The following is a 16,834-nucleotide window of genomic DNA, read 5'->3' as shown; positions in this document are numbered from 1 at the left end:
TCACATAAAGTTTGTATTCATTGTTGTGCATGGCCACTGAATCACTGATTGTTTTGCTTTGTGGCTAACTGATGATTAGACAGAGATTTCCTTAAATTCCTTGAAACAATCAGTCTATTGGCCTCTCCAGAGTGCTGTGTGTGTGTATTACAGCACTCTGTCAATGATCTGGCAGGCAGATCACATTTCTGCAATAACCTTTACTTCTCATTTGTATAGAACCTCAAGATAAGCAAGAGGCATTAAGGGTTTCTTAGATATTTCCTGGACATGCACATGGACTTCTACTTTCACAGGAGCCTTTTAAGGCTTTCAGTACTGGGTTGAATAATGGTCCCCCCAAATTTGTCCACATGGAATCTCAGAATGTGACCTTATTTGGGAATATATTTTCTCAGATGTAATTAGTTAAGATGATACCACAACAGCTTAGGGAGTACCCTACGTTGAATGACTGGTGACATGGTGTCATTATAAGGAAGCCATGTGATGACACAGGAGTACACAGAGGAAGTCCATGTGAAGACAAAAGTGGAGATTGGAGTGATACAGCCACAAACCAGGAAACACCAAAAGAATTATGACAATCACCAGAAGCAAGGAGCAAGCATGAAATAGATCATTCCTCATTGCCTTCAGAGGTGACAAACCCTGTCAACACCTTGACTTCAGATGTCTGGACTCTAGAATTGTGAGACAATACATTTCTATTATTTTAAGCCACCTAGTTTGTGATCCTTTATTACAGCCGCCCTAGGAAACTAACATACCCCCTGCGAAAACCTCATTCCCCAGCTTTTCTTTTAACCTTTTTGGTCAGCAACAATTTTTTTTATTTTTTATTATTATTATTTTTTGGTACCAACTATTATCCCTGACTTAGACAGCTGCCATGTTAAACAATTGCCTCTGATTATATTTGACAAATGCCTCAGGGAAATGTTTAGTCAAATAATGACAAGTCATGAGAGGTAGGGTTTCCAGCAAACTTCCAGACAGGTTGAATAATGACATACTCTATGGGGGCAGGGCTTTTTGGGAAAACCAAACCTGTTCTGCCCATCTAGTGGCTGCTAGGCTGCTATTTCATGGCTACTGTGATTATCACAGAACTGGCTACTACAGAACTGAGGGGAAGGGAATGCAAATGGAGTAGGTTGAAGCACCACGAAGCTTACTTTTCTTAACAAGATTCACCTGTTTTCCTTGAATAGCTGCTCCTCAGATTGTTGAAATCTTTAGGTTAATTTTCAAATTTTGAAAAAGTTGATTTTGAGAATTTTTGCCAGTGTTCTCATTGCTCTTGTGGAGTAGATTTTAAGAGATCTTTATTTCAGTACTCCAGAAGTGCTGTCTCCAGTGATTGATTTTTTTTTTATGAGACATGGTCATTTCTGATAATTCATAAACAAAGTCAACTACCTCAACCATAATTCCCTAAGTGCTTTAAATGTGTGAAAGTCTTTTTGTTTTTGTTTTTGTTTTTATTCCCCATATAACGCGGAGTGATACTGTAAATGCATTACTTCACCTTCCTCTCAGACATAGATAAATGTATAAATAATTGAATGAGTGGAAACAACATGACCCAGGGGAAAGAAAAATGAGTGTTGGGAGATAAGAATAGGCGGATTTTTGTGATCTCATTTTAAAACCGGCCATAGATGAAACAGGATAGTTATTAATGTGCTATGAAAGGGTCAAATAGCTTCTTAGCCCTATTTGGTTTTACCATTAGAAATGTCTCCATTTACAGCCTAACGTGTCATATGACCAATTCAAATGGTAATTTTCTTTAAGAGGTAGATGCTCAATACTTTAGGGAAACTTGCATAGGTAAAGGCCGATCATGGTGGGAAATCAAACAACAGGCAGGAATGGATGTGCTTGACAGCTGCCTGTATTATTAGACACTAGAATATATTGTGCTGTCTGATTTTGTTTTTTCTTTACTGAAGAATGAGAATAATTCTTCCTTTAATATCCCTCCTCTGAAAGGTAAATGAGATAATCCTATAGCCCTCGCAAGACAATTTGACCTATAGGATATGTCACTTTGTTTCTAATTAATATTTCTAAACAAAATTTATTGCAGTATAAGTTACATCCAATTATGGAGTTTAATGAGTTTTTGACAAATATTCAGACCTGTGTAACCACCCCACCTTCCCCTTTCAGAACTTTCTATCACCTCGAAATGTTCACTTGTGGCCCTTTACATTCAAACCACCCACCCCAAATTCCAACTCCAGGCAATTGTTGATCTTTCTGTCAACATAGATTCATTTTACCTTTCTCAGAATTTCAAACAAATGGAATCATGCAGTATATACTCTTTTTAATTCAGCCTGTTTTTCTCAGTATATTGCTTTTGAGATTCCTCCAGGTTTTTGTGTGCATCAATAGTTCATCATTTTTCAATGCAGAATAGTACTACATTGTATGACTATACCCCAGTTTATTTACCATTCATAATTTAATAAGTACTTTATTTTTTAGCAGTTTGGGGCTGTTGTGAATGAATCTGCTATGAATGCTCATATACGAGTCTTCATGCGGACATTTATTTTCATTTGTCTTATATAAATGCTGAGGAATATAATTACTAGGTCAAAAGGTAACTATATATTTAACCATATAAGAAAATGCCAAACTTTTTCCAGAGTATTTACACTATTTTACACTCTCACCAGCAATATATGAGACATCTAAATAGTTCCAAATCCATGTCAACACTTGAGAGTGTAAGTCTTTTTAATTTTAGTCATTTTAATGAATTTATAGAGGTATTTAAATGTGATTTGAATTTGCCTTTTCTGAGTAACAAATAATATAAAACATCTCTTTAGGTAAAGATTGATTGCCCATTTGTATTGTTTGTTTGTTTGTTTGTTTTGAGACCAAGGTCTCACTCTGTCCCCCAGGATGGAGTACAGTAGCGCAATCATGGCTCACTGCTGCCTCAACCTCCCTGGACTCATGTGATTCTTCCAGCTCAGCCTCACAAGTAGCTGAGACTACAGGTGCATGCCTGTACACCTGGCTACTTTTTGTGTTTTTTGTAGAGATGGGGTCTCCCTATGTTGCCCATGCTGGTCTCAAACTCCTGGGATCAAGTGATCCTCCTGCCTCGGTCTCCCAAAGTGCTGGGATGCCAGGTGTAAGCCACTGCACCCAGCCAATGTTGCCCATTTGGATGATATCTTTTTTGAAATTTGCACTCACATCTTTTACTGGGTAAATATTGAGTTATCTTGTTGATGCATTGAAAGAGTTATTTATATATTTTGGATATGAGATATTCATTTTTTCACTATGAGATATTCTCATATTATTCATTATGAGATATTTCACTATATTCATTATAGAATGATGAATATTCACAAGTTGACATTTGCCTCCCAGTTTGACATTTGCCTTTTTATTTTCCTGTTTTCCAAAGAACAAGTTTTTAATTTTTACAAAGTTCAGTTTTTCAATTTTGTCCTGTTTTCTTCTAGAAATGTTATAATTTTAGTTCTGATGTTTGAGTCTATAATCTGTTTTGACTTAAATTTTGTATGTATTTACAATAAGTGTTAAAATTCCTTCCCACACTCACTCCCAATATGAGTATCCAGCTGTTCCCACACAATTTATTGAAAAGACTATCTTTCCCCCATCGAATTACTTTGGCACCTCTGTCAAAAACCGCTTGTCTATATTTACTTTTATTTAAAGAGTCTGTAATTTTTGTGTGGCAAGTACTTTGATTTTTTTCAATATTGGTGTTTAAGATCTATCAGGACAGGACAGAGGAGGCTTTATTCTATGGCTAGCTTAAGCCCTGCTCTCAAGGCCAACCATTTTGGAGTTTCTAACAAATGTTCCAGGTATTCAATAATGTCTGTCTTCACTCTGGCTGTTTGGAAATGGAATATCCTCCTACTCTCTATGAACTCTGTGAATTATTTAACTTACAGCTCTTTAGTAGTTTTTCGTATCCTGGCCTCATTGAGTTTTATTGGATGCAAGCTCAGCTTATTCAGGCAAAGACTCAAGGGGATTCCTGGGCAAATGTTTGGAGTTATTTTTCTTGAAAATTCCCTCTTCTCTGCAACCCAGCCCTTCCAACTTGAGCTGCCTCAGTCTCCCTGAATTTGGTTTTACGTCTCCTTACTCAGTGAGAGTGGTATGCTCTGCTTGTTCCCCCACTGTGCATGCTAGTTCAGAAAAGGTTCCCATGCAGAAACCTCAGGTAATTACGGGACTTGCCTTGTTAGTTTCCCTTATCTTATGAGTCACAGTCCTGCAGTTCCTATTGCTCAAGATCTGAACATGATGTGTCATGTGCTTTGTCCCATATTCTAGTTGTTTACAGCAAAAGAGCAAATCTAATATCAGTTATTCCATAGTGGCTATAAGTGGAAGATTTTGGAAACAGTGCTTCTTGAATTGTTTCATGTCTCTGCACTGTCAGACATACAAATTACTGACAGCCTTGTTGGAAGGATTGAATGGTAAGCATGCTTTATAAATTAGAAATAGTAAATTGCTCTGGAGAGATCTGAAGTTCCATCTCCATCAGAACTATTTGCTTACACTCTAAGAGTGATAAAAACCTAGAGACACCTTCCTTTCCTCTCCCCAGAGAGGATCTGTTTACATTTCAGAGCAGCAAGATCTCTTTCATTCTCCCCTCCCTTCAGGGCAGGTAAGACACATGTGCCAGCCATCTTATAGAAGCTTCAAGCATCATAAATAATCAATCAAGTATCAATAATCAATATCAAATTTACCTACTTGTGCAGCGGTTGCTTCATAGGAGAGAAAACTAACATTAGTTTTCTCTCCTATGAAGCAACCGCTGCACAAGTAGGTAAATTTGGCTCCCACTATGTTACCCCCACAACAAGAATTGGGACATGGGGAACTAGTGCTGCTAAGATTCTCTGAGTGAATGATCTGTTTCTGACCCAGAGACCTGTGTTGTCAGAAAAAAATAGATAAGTAAATATAGGGAGATTTTTTTAAAGACTCTTTTAAAGTCTCTCATGATTGTAAACTTAATCCATGCTCATATTTAAAATCTTTAAAATAAAAATCAAAAATTATGAAAAGAAAACACTGTAAACATTTTGACATGTTTCTGAGGAGGAAAAACATAAAGAGAAGATGAGAAAAAAAGGGGAAAATGTTTAAATTGTGTTAATAGTTTTTTTAAATTTAGCATTATATTGTGAGCTATTTTCTCTGTTGCTAAATTCTCTTTGAAACCTGGCATTTAATAATTGAATAATCTTCTATTCACTAGATCTCCTTTGGCTTATTTAAATATTCACCTATCACTTGACATTTAAGTCATTTCAAGACTCATTTATTATAAAGAATGTGACTTGCATGTAAGTTTTTAGCTACATCTGTGATTAAATCATATTCTTGAGATACAAACACACAGGTGAAAATTTTAGGTCAAATGGAATGAACTTCTTAAGGAGTTAGAAATGTCATTCATATGACCAAATTCTTTGGCAGGTTTTGAGATGGGCTTCTGTTTTATTTTGAGGAGAAGCTTCTGCCTGCTTTTTGATAGCCAACAGACAAAACTTGCATGTCAAGAACATACAGAGAAGGATGAACCGACTTGTCCTGGCTATCAACAATCTGCAGGAATCTCTGAGCACCTACCTCCCTCCCCATTCAAATAGTTTGCACATTTTGCACTCTTGGAGAAAAAGAAATTTTCTTTGTTTTCTTGGTTTCTTTATTTTGTTGTTGTTATTTTGTTTTCAACTACAATATTTAATCAAAATTATACATTCAAGGTGAAGGTCCATATGCCTTAATAACAATGATACAGAATTAAAGTCTCACCAGAAATGCTGTTTGAAAACGAGTGGACTTTTCTTTAAGATTTATAATTTGGGGATGCTCTCTTGCATAAGATTACAAGTTCAGATTTTGTAGCCAGATCCTTGGTCAATTGACTAGGCTGTCCCTGGTCTTTCTGCACACTGGACATGCTTCGGCCAATGGTTCTCACTATTCTCACTAATGTTAGACCCAACATTATGGCAGGAGTAATAGATCAGTAAGAGGAAGCATAGGGACAGCTTCGAGGTCAATTACCAGAGATATTGGTTAATTTACTCTCATCTCTGACTCAAATCCAGAAAAATATTTACATATCCCTTCCTAAGCCCAAACTCTCATCAGACACAGATAAATGTTAGTCATATGGAAGGGGAATTACTGGGAGAACAAAAGCTCTGTCTTTGGCTTCTCACACCTGTTGGCACTTTCTGTGTGATAAGAACCATGCTAGCATGTGGGAAACAGTGATTTACTGTAACCATGTGAGCCTATCAGCCAGGTCAGTCTGCTCCAGAAGACAGAATGTGGAATCACCTGTTCCTGAAATGGCCCCAGGAACATCAATTGCATCAGTAAATAGACAATTTAAATTGGCAAATACTGATATGAAAAAAAAAACTGCATGCTAGTTCAGGGGGGTATATGGATATCTTTTCTATTTTAAAAAATAAAAGGGAAAGTTGGAGAATGGGAGGTAGAGAACTATCTAATCACTGGGGCCCTTTGATCTTTGGAATGTTGGTTCCAAAACTCTGCTTCAGCCTCTTTGCTGTGTTTCCCCTTTTTTATTTCGATGGCTTCTGTTTGTCAGCCTCTCTGATTTTTCTGTCTTTATTTCAGATAATTGATGACCCTATGCAACTGTTAAAAAAATGTGGGCATCCCTTTGGACTAGTCTGGATTCCTGATGCTGAGGAAATCGACCACACGAACAGCTTCTGGAATTTAACCAGATCCACAAGGGTGAAGAGAGGGCAAGAGATCATCTTGGAGAAATTTTAAACTATTCTATTGTCTTTTGTTCTGCTTCATGAGAAAGACTAGATTGTGAAATTCATCCCATTTCTAATTTCCACCCAGGGAATAAAAGAGAGAATATTCATTTCCTTTTAATATCAGCTTAAGCAAAGAAAATGCAGTTACACCAAGGAAAGATGATGGGAGAGTCACAGATGATTCATAATTGACTCCAAATTTCATTCCTGAACGTATCTGCTCTCATTAATAGTTAAGACAGAAAAACAAATAAAATATAAGAAGCTGCAATCGAGTAGAGCCTCCTTGATTCTTGCTATCTGCAGTGCACTGCATGTGACACTGGCCATTTAAATCATTATAGTCCTCACATGCCATTTTTCAAACAGAAGACCTAGCTTCTTATCATTGTTTTAAGTCAGTTATGACCCAAGCTTTCCCCATATACAATTAGCAGCTTGAAAGGTGGTACCAAATCTTATATATCTTTATATTTCTAGTGTGTGGTATTAGTGCCTTGAACATGGTAGGTGCTCAGTAAACGTGGTTAAATTGAATAAACGTAGTGAAAATGTGGGTAGGGGGATCCCAATGGAACTAATACCTACTGAGCCCCTGATACTTTTTCCAAACTATCTCATTTATTAATTACAAGAACTCTATGCAATAAGTCTTATCACCTCCATTTTACAGGTGAGGAAACAGGACCAGAGAGATGAGTACAATCAGCCCAACTAGTTAGTAGCAAGGCTGGTATTGAAAGTGGATGGGTTTGACTGACAAAATCAATTGACCTCCCCAACTGCAAGACGATCTGAACAGAAACAGTAGGTTATCTTGTCCCCAGCATCCTTACTCTTCCACAACCTCCTTCAACCAGGCTTTAACCTTCTTCCTTCCTGAGTATTTACTGGGATGTTAATACCAGAACACTAAGGTATTTACATAATGTAATTTATCATCTAAAGTGGAAGGCATTCAGAGAGAGAATATGAATAAAATAAGAACTAAAATATACAGGGATTTAGGCAAATTTATATTAATACTAATTGGGAATATTGGAGACTAACACAATAAAGAAAATATGTAAAATTTGGTTGGACTGTATAAAAATAGTACTAATTACAGTTATTTACATAAATTGCTCAACATTCAGCCTAATTACTGTGAATTACAATAATTCTTAGGTAAATGTTTAAATGTGGCTTTGATTAACCTGTGTAGATTGTGCATCTCAGAGCAAGCTTGGCCCAAGACTACTCAGTCTCTGGGTGTGTTGCCCGTGGAGCTTGGACGAGAAGGCACAGAAGCAGGAATCTTGCTCAGAAGGTAGAAATTAATTCATGTCATCAAAAGAGAAACCATAAGGAATAGACTTTTCCTCAATCCCTGCTTCCCTTTTCCTTTCCCACTAAGTTTTAATATTTTTGTTAAAAAAGAAAAGCTGAAAACACAAGTCCTACAGCAATATTGTCAACAGAATTATCCTTTAATGTGAAGGAACAGTCTTCTCTCTCTGTTTCTGCTAATTGGACTAGTAGCTTCTCCTTAAAAATCCAACCAATTTCACAAGACTTTAGAGGTATGTTTCCAACTGTCTAGTGGCCTTTTTTAAAACGACTTCATAGTAGGCATAAAGCCTCAAATAAAAGAAGAAAACACTCAAAGGAAAATCTTATTTCATAAATTAATGTACCATCTCAGAGTCTTAGAGGCAAGAAATGTGTATTGAATTACTTGTTCTTGGATAAAGAGCCTTGAAATGCCCACTACGTGCCCCATCATAAAGACACTGTATTTGTAAGCTTCCACAGTGTGTTGTCTCACTAATAGATGTACCTAAAAGGTATATATCAGGAAGGCAGCTAACCATGAAAGTTTGCTATAGCCTAATAAGTAAAGGTATCATGCTAGGCTAGAAGTATAGTAATAACTGGTAACATGATTTGAAATAAAATTGGCATTAGTCATTCAAGAAATAGAAAACTGTAACTTAGTTTAGCAAAGATTTAAAAAGCAGTGCTAGTTCACTCTCTCCCTGCTTTCTCATGCATTTCCCTCCTTTCTCCTTCCATAAGAAATGACTAATCTTTAATATGAGGTCAACAACATAGTAAGTCCTTGGGTGGAGAGAACATGGTAAAATAACAAGCAAGCAAAGCCACACATGGACAAATGCCAGATAATGTAACAGCCACTTTCTAGATGTGAGCTGAGGGGTATGGAGTCCAGTCAATTTAAAAGAAACACAACTGATATAATCATTGAGAGTAATCAGGCTACGTGCAGTCAAAGTAACTTGAAGGAAGTAGTAGATGTGGGTTGGTGCCAAAGAGTGACAAGGCTGTGCAGTTGGAGGAAAGAGCAGCCATTAATAGGCATATATTGTTTGAAAGATACTGCTGGGGATGTTCATTCACAGTTGTGAAGATGACAAACATTCTTAATATCCAGTAATATATTTTAGCAAACAGAACATACATTCACAGGATGATATATTATGTGATTATTTAAAATGATCAGTAATACTAAGTAATGACTTAAGAAGAAACTTTTGATATCATGTTAAGCAACAAGAGTAATTACAAAGTTGTACATATGGTACATCTACAACTACATTAAAAATGCCTCGAAAAAATGTGTTAAGAAATAAACCAAAATATTTACACTGGAAATAAGTTTTTCTTTTCAAAATCATGTTTAATGGCACATACTATATTTATAATAAAAACTTTGGAGAAGCACAGGCTGCTCAAGAGAGTGGGTTGCTCATAATATTCTTCTCCTAAAAGATCTCCAGCATAACCTCTCTCTAGGTTTCAATCTCTCCACTTGGGAAATTTGATGCTTACTCATAACAACTTCACTGCCTGGCTGTCAGGGTAAATTGAGATGAGCAAAGCAGCACATATAATTGTATCTTGTTTACTTAAGAGTCTGAGAACTCACTCCCAACATACATTTGTAATACATGTTCAATTATGCTTCCGCCTTCTGTCTCATAATAAAAATAACTTTGAACAAATTTTCAGTTTAAAGTTGAATCATTGCTAATTAGTTCTTCTTCAACCTCTACACTCTAAAATTGGACTTAACTATTTGTAATGATTACCAGCAACGTCTATAGAAACTTAGTCAAAGACTACCATTGACATGATCCAACAGAGACATGAAGGAACATTGTTAGGATGGTGGATCTATTTCTCAGACGTCTAACTTTTAAGTTTCTTGAGACTACGAACAATATTTTTGAGCCATTTTCTAAGTTAGGCCTCTTGGAAGTACAAATAACAAGAGCCGCTCTAGCCAAGCTTAAGCACTAAAAGGGAAAAAATAGTATCGTGAGGATTTAATAACAGCTTAGAGAAAACAAGAAAAAATAAGCATGCTCTTAGGAAAGGGATGACAACCAGAAACTGAAAAGTTGTAAGAAATCCAGGCAGACCTCTGTACACCTCTCAGCTCTGTTCTTTCAGAAGATGTTTCATCTTTTTTTCTCCCACATGCCATAGACACCAACAACTTCCGAGAGAAATTGACCTGTCCTCTCGTTTCTAATTCCAAATTCCTGGAGATACCACTCTAAAGAGCTCAGCTTGTTCAATCCCCCAGTGAACAGGTAATTTTTCAACCCTCGTCTCCCTCTTACCTTTTCACTTTTTGGAGTCTCTAGTGCCTATTGTATGTCCGTGTGTTCCCATCGTTTAGCTCCCACTTATAAGTGAAAACATGCTGTATTTGACTTTCTATGTCTGCATTATTTCAGTTAGGATAATGGCCTCCAGTTCCAACCACACTGCTGCAAAGGATGTGATTTCATTCTTCTTTATGGGTGAGTAGTTGGAATATGTTATGATTTTTAGCTGTTTACCTCAATCATCTTTTGATGGCCTGGTATCAGCAAAGATGTTTTATCGCATTCCCTATAATGAAAAGAGAAACTCTCAGAGTGGTAAAATCTGGGTCTTCCCTTTGTGCAAAAACATGAAAACCTGGAAACTTTCTCTGTCCTTCTATCACACACCCACATTGGTCTATAGTAGCCTAATAGTTTACCCTGTAATCACTTACTGCCTATTCATGTGTGGCCTACACTTAGGTTTCCTCCTGTACGTTCTTTATATCACCAAGCTAAGAGAACACACTGGCAATAAAGTAATAGGTGAATGCCCATCAATTACAGCACTTTGGATGCTCACTGGCCAGAAGACAAGAGTACCGGATCATCTGTCTCCTTCCTTTCTGAGTCTCCTATTTTTCAATCTGTCTCCATCCAGCCAATACATTTCATCTTCCCTACACAAACACCAAACAGTTAAATCAAAAGGGAAGAGAAAATGGGCCTGTTTAATTTTGGAATGTCCAAATAGTTTTTTACATCCCTCTTCCAAAATATCTCAAGATCTTTGGCAAAGGGAGCTTGGTATTCAAAACCTTGGCATGGTGGTATCCTAGTCTGGGATCCCAACAGTTGTCTGTAGCACTCTTTCTAATTTCCCGTTGGGAACAGCTAGAAGATGCTATTTATTAAATAACTGCCCCAATTCTGCAGCCCACTTTCCACCCTACCAGTAGGAAATCACTGGTATTTTAAGGTTGATTACAATGAAGTCTGTCCATTGTCATGAGTGTAGAAAAGGTTGGGTTTACTTGCAAGGGAAAGATGCTTTGTTACTGCTATCCTATATTATCAAGGGGTTGTTAAATAGGTAAGTATGGACTCCAAATGATAAAATAATTGACAACCATCCTTCCACTTCCTTGGTAAGATGTTTCTGGTGTTATCTCTTATGTCTGATGCACAGTTAAGTGGGAGGCAGGATTGATAGGAGACTCAGAAAAACAAAAGTAAAATCACACTCTCCATCTCTTTCCTTTTCAGAGTAAGAACACCTAAAAATTTTAAAATAAACTCAGGATCTAATTTGATGCTGAGTATGACTCAACCAAATATCCCTCCAGGGACACAGGCAACTTAGTACATTTCTTTCTGATGGCTTTATTAACTCCACCTTTTGCCAATAAATGTCAGTCCATTTGAGGACAGTGGGCTCTAATTGCTCCAGGAAACATGGCTGAGGCTCTTTACTCTAATTCATCGCCTGCACAGAATCCACAAGGCTGCTCCGGCTTGAAAGAAAGACTTCTCTCTGAGACAGGGCTATTGCCTTTGAAATCCATGTTGACAGAAGTCCTGTGGGTTCATAGATGCTTTGTGCACTTTTCACATTTCTATTGTATGAGGGAGACAGAGGGAGAGAAATAAAAAAACAAGAAGAATTAAAAAAAAGAAAATTAAATGTAGTAGTTTAAATAAGTCAAATTAAGTGTCACTATAATATATTAGGGTCACTTCATAGTCCTAGAGCAGTGCCTGGTACACAGTGACCACTAAGTAAATGTTTGTTGAATGAATGAGATTTTCAAACCATTCATAATTAAGGAAGTTATTAATTATCCCAAACAGATATGAGAGCATGGGAATGTTGTTCTTCGGAATTCAACTCTCTTTCAGTATATATTCACCTGAATGGCTTGCTAATTTAAAAATTCTAACTAGCATTTTTTAGAGAAAAATGCCAAATCACCTTCCCTTTTATTTCCACAACACAAATAATCAATTGCAATCTGTACTTACTGACATTTTCAACTCCTGGGTGGGGCAATTTCCACAAAGCAGGTTAAGTAAAACATTCAGTTTCCCAGGTCACTGGGCAGGGTTCGAGGCTCTGACCTCACCTGCCCTCGCTATCCCACTCCAAAACTTCAGGTTAGCCTGAAAAGAGCCAGGAAAATGCTGGTAGATTGCATGATAAACAATGTTTTCCTGGGTCATTGGGAAGCCCAGCCACCCTCTCTGAGAACCCAGCCCAAATGCTAATGCAGCAGCAGATAGGAGCAGGGTAACAGGTGGTAGGAAGGGAGAGCCAGGCAGGTCAGAGTAAGGGTCAACCTTGAACCTTTAAATTCAGCATCATCAGCAAACAGCCCTCCCTTCTACTTGAACCAACTGCACAGCTCTATTCAGGCAGCTGGGTTTCCCCAGATATTTTCCAGAGGTGTTTTTGGGGATGGGCCCTGCACTTTGCCCTTTATCATGGGGAGGGATGACTATGGGTCAGTTTCACTCAGCGGGAGACGCCAGTCCTCTTACAAAGTAGGATAGCCCTCCACTCAAATATTCATTTATTTTGCTCTTCCTCATTCCATCTGTCAGTGTCTGAGGCCTAAAGGCCTCTGATGTAGTTCACATGGTGGATGGATGGTGGCATATTTATAAGGTGTTTGATAAGTTGAGCTTGGTTCATTCCAAAAGAATTTTATCTTCTCCAGATCATATTGACGTTAGGAGGTGACCCAATAACAGAGGCAATGCCAGCTCTTCCCTTTCTAGACAGCTTTCTCTACCCTTATAGTGCATGGCTGATGGATGCTATCAGCCTGTGTCACACTTCTTTGCTTTTGGTCCCAAAGGATATGTTCATTTCTCCTTCCCACCAATCCTACACATAAGCTTAACTCCTTCACATACGTAAATATACAGATTCTAAATATTATTCAATTTCTTTGTGTTGCAGAAGGTAGCTGTTCTCCTTGTTTTATAGCAATATAAAATGAATAGTACCCTGAGTCTAATTCATAATTCATTAATACCAGTGTTACATCTCTGAGAATATTTCTAAAAGAACTTTAGTGGATACTGTGGCTTTTCTCCAGGACATCAGTGAAAAATATTTAGGGATTCTTCATGTTATCCAGCAGAATACTTGAAGGCCTTAGAGTCTGCATATTCTCTGACTATACCTCTTCTTGGGGAAATAAGTTTTGAAATTTTAGTTTTGAAACTAGTTTTGTGAAGGTTCAAATACATCTCTTAACCCTTTGAGTAATGTTGCCATAGACAAGCAGTTGTCAAAATGGCCCAAGGAATCTAGGGGTCTCTGAGACCATTTAGAAGACTCCATATGTACAAACTATTTTTATAGTAACACCAAGACACTACACGCTTTTTTTACTGTATTGACATTTGCACTGATAGTACAAAATCAATGGCATGTAAAATTGTTGGTGATTTAGCACAAATTAAGGCACTAATACCAACTGTATTACAGGATAAATATCCCTTATCCAAAATATTTAGAACCAAAAGTTTCAGATTTCAACTTTGCTTTGGATTTTGTACTATTCGCATTATATTGGTTCAGCATCCCTAATCTAAAAATACAAAATGCTCCATTGAGCATTTTCTTTGAGTGTAATGTTGGGGCTCAAAAAGTTTCAGATTTTGGAGCATTTTGTATTTGGGGTTTTGGAATTCGGGATATTCAACCTGTAGTAATTATTGTTCTATTCTTGCTGCACCTTCCCAGATAAGAAAAAAGTACCCATTTCACCTAAAAATAACCTTTGATAAATCAGTGAAAACTATTAATATTATCGAATCTCAACCTTTGAGTATGTTACAAATTGGGAAGCAAACATAAAGCGATGCTGCTACACACCAAAGTATTCTGATTTGCCTCAAGGGAGAGCACTTGGAGATCATCTGAGTTGCAAGCTGAACTTGCCACTGATTTCATGGATCATTATATTTACTTTAATGGTTGTCAGACAAACTGTGGTCAGTCAAGCTTTGGTATTTGTCAGACATTTTCTCAGAAATAAAGTGATTCTGTCAGTACAATAATGCAACTGAGAGTATTTGTTGTCAGTGGTAAAATTTGAGATTTCAAGTGAAGATTAGAATTTTGACAAAATCTTATTTTGGCATATAGCTTTTTATAGTGACATTTAGCTTGACAAATGCCCAATATTTAAAGCTATTTCTGATGAGATCAGCGCTGATGTTGATGAATGTAATTTGTAATATTGTATAATGAAATATGTCAATATTTGCAAGAGCTGCATAAGACAATGTAACATCTAGAATTTTGACCCCACGACCTTTGACTTTTGGCTCCTTGTGCCATGGTTTTGATATTTTACATGGCAAAAGAGTTGGCAGATATAATTAAGGTGACTAATCAGTTGATTTTAAGATAGAGAGATTACCCTGGATTATCTGAGTGGATTCAAACTGCAAAAATGCTCAACAGGAGAGAGAGGCAATGGAAGAGAAAGCCAGAGAAATACGAAGCATGAGGAGGACTCAGCTTGCTTTAGCTGGCTTGAAGACAGAGGATGCCACGTGAAAAGCATAGGAAGGAAATGAATTCTGCCAAAATCCTTAACTTGAGAGTAGATTCTTCCCCAGAGCCTCCAATAAGCAATACAGCACTCCTGACACATCCTGACACATCGATTTTTGCCTTTTGAGGCCTAAGCAGAGAACCTAATTCATTTATGGTATGTCCAGACATTTGACGCATGCAATTTGGGGAAAATGGGTGTTGTTTTAAACCCCTAAGTTGTTGGAAATTTGTTGCAGCAGCAATAGAAAACTAATACATTCAGTGAACTATAGTTTCCAAATGGCCAACTCATGATCTAACAAAATCATGCATGATTAAATGGACAAACTAGACTAATGGATTTTAATGTCACTAATTATGAAAGTTTCATAATACGGTTTCAGAATCCAAGTTGCAGCTTACCTTTAAGAAATTGTCACTTATGTAAGTTGAGTATATTATCAAAGAAGAATGTTTACACTTTCCTAAAAAGGCCATTAAAATGTTTCTTCCTTTTGCAGCTACAGCCATCTTTCATTTGTCGTTATTAATGCATTTAGCCTTCAAATCTACTTGTCTATGTTAATATGACTGCACCAGCTTTCCTTTGGTTAGTGTTTGTATCTTTGCTCATCCTTTTACTTTCAAGCTTTCTAAATTCTTTCATTTCAGGTGTGACTTATAAGCAATACACATTTGGATTTTCTTTTTTCTATCTACAGTGTCAACTTTTGTTTGGAATATTTAGTCCATTTACATTTTGCATACAGTATAATATATTTGACTTTAAATCTAGTATGTTTCTATTTGTTTTCTATATATCCAATCTGTTCTATTTTCCTTTTTCCTTTCTTTCCTTTTTTAAATCAAGTATTTAAAAAAACTAGATTCTTTTTACCTCTATTTACACATTAGATGTATTTTTTACTTAAAATTATAACATGCACACATTAAAATTTAGTTTAAATTAATACTTTCACTTCATTCCATATAATGCTGAAACTGAGAACAATTTAACTTTCATAATGCTTCTCGGAACATATATGCCAATGCTGTTGTATGATACATGTGTGCAAGTTCATATGATATTATTGTTCATGCATATAGATAATATTTGTTTAGATTTACCCATATATTTATATTTATATGTATTTTTTTCTTTTGTACTTTATTTTTTTCCCACTTCTTCAAGATTTCATCTGAGATAATTTTTCATCTGCCTGAAAAACAACTTTTAGATTTCCTTTAGGAACAGTCTGATGATTAATTCTAACAGTTTTGATTAGATTTAAAATGTCTTTATTTCACCTTCATTATCAAAAGGTATTTTCACTTTGTATAGAATTTTATATTGGTAGTGATTTTCCGTCAGCTTTTTGAAGCTGTTGGTCTTCTGGTTTTTATTATTTCTGTTAAAAAATTAGCTGTCAGTGTTACTGGTCTTTTGGTTTTCATTATTTCTGTTAAAAAATCAGCTGTCCATGTTATTGCCACTCTTTTGAATGTAATTGTCTTTTTTGCCTTTGGCAACTGTTACAATTTTCTCTTGATCTTTGCTTAAATGTGATGTTTAGATGTGATTTTCTTTTTAAGTATTCTTCTTTGGATTCATAATGCTTTGTAAATCTATGGTTTGAGACTTTACATCATTTTTAGAAAAATATCTAGGCAAATATTGCTTCTATCCTGTTCTATTTCTCTCCTCTTTGAACTCTAATTACACATAAATAAGACCATGTACCAAATCATATGTATTTCCTCATATGTAATTCATGTTATCTATAAGTATTTTTCATCTTTTTGGTTTTTAATTCTTTATTCTAGAAATGTTCTTA

Source organism: Pan paniscus, chromosome 1 (genome assembly GCF_029289425.2).
Source record: "Pan paniscus chromosome 1, NHGRI_mPanPan1-v2.0_pri, whole genome shotgun sequence".
NCBI classification, from domain to species: Eukaryota; Metazoa; Chordata; class Mammalia; order Primates; family Hominidae; genus Pan; species Pan paniscus.
This window is presented reverse-complemented; position numbering follows the sequence as displayed.